We start from the raw sequence: 7,090 nt of genomic DNA, 5'->3' as shown, positions 1-7,090 counted from the left end.
TGCAGGGAAAAGGCCAACTAACTTAGCAGCAACAAAGAGGGAATGTGTTAAAGATACAGTAGAAAATTTTATAGCAGAACATTTGTTGGATATAGACAATCTCAGAGGAATTGTCCCCAAAACTCAAATGTACTGGTGAATATTTTTTCATTTTCATTTATTTTCATTTAAATTTGTATACTGCTTTTCTATATTACTAAACACAATCTGGTATACAAGCTGAAGAAACAACAAAATAGACAGCAAAGTTCACACACCTAATAACAATATGATCCAATATAACAGTCATAATAAAAACATAACTTTAAAATAAACAACTTACTGTATATCAAATAAAGCAATATCCAACAATCCATTAGAATATAATAGTAAGCAGTAAAACTAAATACCAGCAAATAATAAAGAGTTTGCACTTTAAAATTACCATAAAGAATTTCTAAACTATAATCAATAAAAAGAACGACAAGTCAAACTGCGTAGAATAGCACAAAACATAAAAAACCATGTAAAAGGATCAAATTGAGAAACGAAGACAACCTATGTTTCCTGCTTGGCAGGGGGTTGGACTCGATGGCCCTTGTGGTCTCTTACAACTCTATGATTCTATGATTCTATGATTCTATGAAATTACAGTGGTACCTCGGGTTAAGAACTTAATTCGTTCTGGAGGTCCGTTCTTAACCTGAAACTGTTCTTAACCTGAAGCACCACTTTAGCTAATGGGCCCTCTCGCTGCCGCTGCACGATTTCTGTTCTCACCCTGAAGCAAAGTTCTTAACCCGAGGTACTATTTCTGGGTTAGCAGAGTCTGTAACCTGAAGCGTTTGTAACCTGAAGCGTCTGTAACCTGAGGCACCACTGTATTATTTTTTAAATATCCCCGAACTCCTCTTTTCTCTTCCCAGCTGTTAGTCAGGGTCTGGGAAAGGCTCCTAGGGCTGGAGGGTGGGGCAAGGCAGGTGGGAAAAGCCATCGCCAGACGGCCAGCACAAAGTCCCTCTCTGATAGAGATGAAGTGGTGGGGATGGCTGTTTCTGTTGAATTTCTTCCTGCCAGGGGTACAAAGCCTGGCAGGTTGCATTCATATTCTTATAGTGCACAGTAATGCTTATAGATCTCCTTCAATTAGAAGTCTTAATTAGAAAGACTTCTAATTGGAGAAGACAGTCACTTATGTATGATTATCAGCATTTGCTGGTGCTTTTCTGAAAAGTGAGACTGTATTTGCATCTAAATGTCAAATAGTGACAAGATGAAGGAAAGGAAGGGAACGGTGCGTTAAAGTTAGGTGATATGTGTGGGCTTCTTGGAAACCATTCAGAATTTCTTTTTGAGGTCATTCTTGAACCTCCCATTGTAGCCTTATTGGAATTCACCGATTGGGTCAGCGTTGCTCCGGGACAGGAGGAAGGAAGTCAAACAACACCTAGGTTGATTCAAAGAAAGAGTTTATTCTGCTCTCCGGATAGCAGAAGGCACTTGCGTGATCAAGTCCACAGCAAGTCCAAAGAAATGACAAGTTTCATGCATTATATATATCCTCCAGGCACCCTCTCTCTCCTTCCAACCATGTCAGCTTGTATACGTAGGTTGACATCACATATGTTCCTGCTCCGGCACTCTTAACCATAAAAGGGATTTCCTTCCTGCACTCCTGACCATAAAAGGATATTCCTGTTCCTACTCCTATCTTGGAGCAAGAGGTCACTACTTCCGAGAACATGCTCTGGCGTTAGTCCCAGACTTGGGTATCTGCGTCATTTGTGGTCAGGACATAAGATATGTCTGTGTCTGTTCTACTGGTAAAGTCAAGGCCAGTCTTGCCGTCAAACTGATAAGGGAGAGATAAGGGAGAGAGTTCTTGTTTTGCATTTGCTCAACGGCTAAAGTTTATGCATTTTAGCTAAGGAGAAATGGGGATTTTGGTGCAGTTTAAAAACTGCCTACACAGTCAGTTTTGGGTTTTGGAAACCCATTCCTTCACCATGTGGCACTTTCACTGTCATGATGAGATCTGAGGTTGAGCCCCCACCCCTGTATTGTCCAGAATTCACAATGGCTTGCTTCTGTACCAGTGAAAATTGCAGTGTATGCTGGATACAAGGTTGCCCGTCCCCTTGTTATCTGGAGCAAATTCCCATTAAATCCATGCAAAGCCAGGCCAATAAATTGGAAACCCTTATAATTGTAGGGTGACCAGCCTCATGTAGCCAGCATACTCAAGTCTAGTTGATGCACAAAGGGGTTAAAGCCATAGAGTAAACTTAGCCTATGTCACTTCCTCTCACCTTGGGAATAAATGGGCAACCAAGCCTTTTGTTGTACTCAGTCCACATGTGAATTCAGTGTTTGAGGAACTCTTGAGTTGCTCCCTCCAGCCGCATGGCTTTAACCAGCCTCTGTTGTTTCAGACAAGAGCAAATGTTTTCCTATACCAATAGTTTAGGAGCTTTTACCATTTTGTAACCAAAAAAAGTTTTACTCCCTGTGCAATTTTTTTCTGACTGCTATACAGAAAAGCACATGAATCTGATCTTGAAGAGTTTTGTAAGTAAATTCCAGGAATAATCAAGTATGAACTGGGAGTTGATGCCCTTAAGACTGCTGCCCCTATAGTTGCAAAGCAGTGTATTAAAAAATCAAGGGAGCGGGCCTTGATTTGATGTCATGCCCAAAATATGCAATTCTCACCATTTTATTATTCTGTGATTCTGGTCTTCCAGATTTTTATTTATTTAAGAGTTAATGCATTGGAGAGGGCATTTACACCTTTGTATTCCACCTTTCAAACACTGGCCATGACATATTTGGATGCAAGATATGCCAGAATACCAGCAAATCATTGTTTGTGTATCTGCAGTGAGGGAGAGGTGGAAAATATTGTAATACTCTGCATTGTTCCTGGTATAATTCTCCTAGGGACAGGTTCTCAAAGGAATCCTCTAGAAAATTTACTTTTTGAATAATAGGAAGAAAATCTGTTATTTGTTGGTGGATGGGGATGAATACACTACATATAAGGTTTGTGTGTTTGCCTTAGCAGCTCAATGGATCAGACAGAATTTCACTGTACAACATGAGCCCCCGTGTGCCAGGAACAACCTATGCTAGAATGTACTTCAATCCAGGGGAGTTGGTTGGCTAGGAATCCAGGAGAGTTGAATCCAGGGGAGATGGTGGGCTAGGAAAGCAATAAAGTTCCCTGACTAGTCTCACCTAATATCCCTGCTGTTTTTGAAGATTTTACTACATTCTGCCGCCTTATTTCCAAACGGTTCCCTATGAAGACTAGAATATTGCTTTTAAAAATATAGGTGTGGATTTCATCATTGTGTGTTGAAGTTTGCAGGTGCAGGAATAGCTGCATATCTTGGGCACTGTGCCCAATTCAGAGGCACTGAGTTGCACCCAACACTGGGGGGGGGGCATCGCCCATGTGTGACATCATGCGTGCCACAACCCCCCCCCTCCAACCCAACCAGGCCATCTTGGCAGTGGCGTAGCGTGGGGGGTGCCAGGGGTGCCGGCCGCACCGGGCGCAACATGGGCGGGGGGCGCACTCGCACTAGCAGCTCTCTGCCCCTACTAAAATCCACGGGTTAGGGAGCCCGCGCTCGCTCGGCTTGGCGAGGAGGTCGCGGAAGGGGGAGAGCGAAGCCTTCTGCCGCGGGCAAAAAAAGGAGAGGAAGCCGGGCGGGCGGGCGGGCTGGCTGGCTGGCGGGGGTCTGGCTGCGCCTGCTGCTGCCGTTGCCGCTGCTGCCGGGCTTTGACAGCTTGGCGAAGCGGAGGAAGAGGAGCTTTATGGTAATTGCGGCTCTCTCTCCACTGGCCGCCTGGGTAGTGAGCCAAGCCGAGCAGGGAGTCTGGCGAGGGGGTGGGAAGAGTCTTTCCCCCCTTTTTTCCACCTCGCCTGGTCAAAAAGGAGAGCGGAGTCTCCTCAGGGCACCCTCAGGCAGGGCAGGGCAAGGCAAGCAGAGAGAGGAGGAGAGAGAGCGGAAGGGGGGGGGAGCAGCCAGGAAACGCCGCGGTGTGGAGGGGGAATCAATTAAGGAGAGAAAGCGAAAAGCCTTGGAGAAAGGGAAAAAAGGAAAGAGGCAGCTCCGGGAGAGCGCGGGGGAAAGAGAAGCCTCGCTGCTGCTGCTGCTTGGGAGAGTAAATTACTGTACTTGCCTTGCCCCGGGTTAGGGGGCGCAAATTACTTGCCTTGCCCCGGGTTAGGGGGCGCAAATTACTTGCCTTGCCCCGGGTGCTGATAACCCACGCTACGCCGCTGCATCTTGGCCCACCACCCACCGCCTGCCACCCAACACCTTACCTTTCTTTGCTGCTGCCACCACCACAAAGCAAAGGCTGCTGGGGCAAAGCCACCTCCTCCCTCTCTGCAAGAATCTTTGGTGCATTCCTTTGAGATTTCCAGCACACCTTCCTGAAAGGCGCCCTGGCAATCATCAGAGTGATGCACCAGCGCAGACATTGAAGGGGCTGAAGACCCTTTGGCCTCCCTGGAATTGGTTTGCCTGATCTACTCCCAGAAGGATCCCTAGCTGGAGTCAAAGCAAGTGCTGTCCTGTGCATATATCTGGAGGCCTCTCAAGCTAGGAATGTGTACCAAAGAAATATAGAAACAAATATAAACACCATCTCCAACTCCTCGAAAGATTCCATCAACAGTGTCTCCAAAAATTTTTACACATCACTTGGGAAGACAGGCGAACTAATATCAGTGTACTGGAAGAAGCAAAGATCACCAGTGTTGAAGCAATGATACTTCAACATCAACTTCGTTGGACTGGTCATGTTGTGCGGATGCCTGATCTTTGTCTTCCAAAGCAACTACTCTATTCCAAACTTAAAAATGAAAAGCGTAATGTTGGTGGTCAACAAAAGAGTTTTAAAGACTCTCTCAAGGCAAATCTTTAAAAATGTAGTATAAACACTGACAATTGGGAAACACTGGCCTGCGAGTGCTCCAGTTGGAGAACAGCCTTGACTAAGGTGTCATGGGCTTTGAAGACACTCGAACTCAAGACACAAGGGAGAAATGTGCTAGGAGGAAGAAACACTTGGCAAATCCACACTGTGATCAGCTCCCGCCTGGAAACCAATGTCCCCACTATGGAAGGATGTGTGGATCCAGAATTGACCTCCACAGTGACATACAGACTCATTGTTAAAACCGTGTTTATGGAAGACAATCTTACTCGGCTACAAGTGATTGCCAAAGAAGAAGATATCTGGAGGCCTCTCAAGCTAGGAATGTGTACCCAAAGAAATATTATGGGGAAATAAGGTATTTATTTATTTATATTTTTAAAAAATAATTTTGAATACAGAAACAAATATACCATCAATTACAGCCCTCCCCCCGTTCCTCCCGAAGCAACCTGAACAATATCCAGTAATAATAAAATAAAACATTGATTCAGTAGCTGCCCATTTAAAAAGTGTTGATCCACATATTCCTATGTGTCTTTGATGGTTTATACACATGTTCCTTCTTTGCTGCAAATGCAATAAAAGTGGGCCCTTTTAATTTATAAAGGTATTTATCAAAATTACCCTTAATACTTTATAATTAGTAGAACTATAAAACACAGTGGTCAGGGGTGCCAATGTGAATAAAATGGGCACCCCAGCCTGCCTTGCATAATCAATTACATGATGCAAGGCACTGGTGCCATTTGAATAGCAGTGCCCATCAACTTTTGGGGGGCAGCCCCCTCAAATCTTTTATGGGGGGTGAAGACCCCTCGGCCCCTAGGAGTTGGCTCCTATGGCCCAATTATATCATGTAGTAGTTACTGTAAATAGAATGTATAAAATAATATCAGCCTCACAATTTGATGAATTTAGTTAAGGAGGTTGAGGTGTTGTTGCACACTACTTACGGGTAAGTGTGATGCAAGAGAAGATTAATTATTCTGTGACATATCAAGACAACCGTCAGACAGAAACAATATTTGGCCTAATTTATATCATTCTGATGCTTTACTGGCAGGGTGAGCAAAAGTGTGATGATAAAAGTCTAATCAAATGCTTAAAGGAAGAACATCCATTTTCCAATAAGCATTGCTATAAAATCTAGAAATAGCGCTTATTTGTTTCAAAGGAAATCAGCTTTAAATAGGCCCTCCTGGAGATGCTGTAAAAGCTATGATATTAAAATGCTAAGGCTTCAATTCTGAGCAAGCAAGCTAGAAAATGGGTCCCACTAGATTTGGCACTTCTGAGTAAATAACTTCAATATCTGGCTGTACGAAAATACTGGCCTGGTTTAGACACTCAATTCCCTGCTTGTTAAACCATTATTTAGCAGCTGGGAACCAGCAACAGGACCACATGATTGCTCCTCCCCCCTCCCTTTGCTGCCTCACTTCCTTACAGCTTATATCCTGGTTTAATTAAGCCACAGTTGAGTTGAGCCTTCATGTCCAAACTGAGGAACATTAAAGTAGTTTAATGTCATTTTTCTAACAAGGGGCTTAAACCACAATTTGAAGTTTCTTTACGATCATGGTTGGTAAACCAGCATTAAACCACCATCCCTCAATTTTACAACAGGAGGGAGGTCAAGATAAGGCGTACAATATCACCTCTTGGAGCAAGGGGGGGAATAAAATGTAATATACAGTGCATCATTTGGATGATATTGTGTAAACGGTTAGAGGCTTGGGGTACAGAGGATCCTGCTTCATGTCAGATAACAGTACTAAAATTGCTTTCAGGTTACAATACTTTCATAAACTCTGAAAAACATTGAGATCTACATTGAAACCAAGATACAGTGCAGACTTTTATATTGAAACTGTTAAGATAGGCATGCACAGTGTTTGGTTTAGGTCTTCCCTCTTTAAGTATAGAGGGAGTTAGTTTCATGTTTTTGTAACTCTGTATTTATACTGCTGCAAGTTCCAAACAGAATAAATGAATAACTTTACTACGAATTTCCATATCAAAGCCTCTAGGGCTCACCATTAAAGGGTATCCAGACATTTTAAAGCCCTGTGTCCTAGTTCACCTGTCAGTGAGGTCAGGTGAGAAAAGACAAGAACGTCATTCTTACTTGCATGATCCAGATGGAAATGTAAAC

Source organism: Podarcis erhardii (assembly GCF_964252035.2).
Source record: "Podarcis erhardii genome assembly, chromosome: 13".
Lineage (NCBI taxonomy): Eukaryota > Metazoa > Chordata > Lepidosauria > Squamata > Lacertidae > Podarcis > Podarcis erhardii.
Note: the sequence above shows the minus strand (reverse complement) of the source record.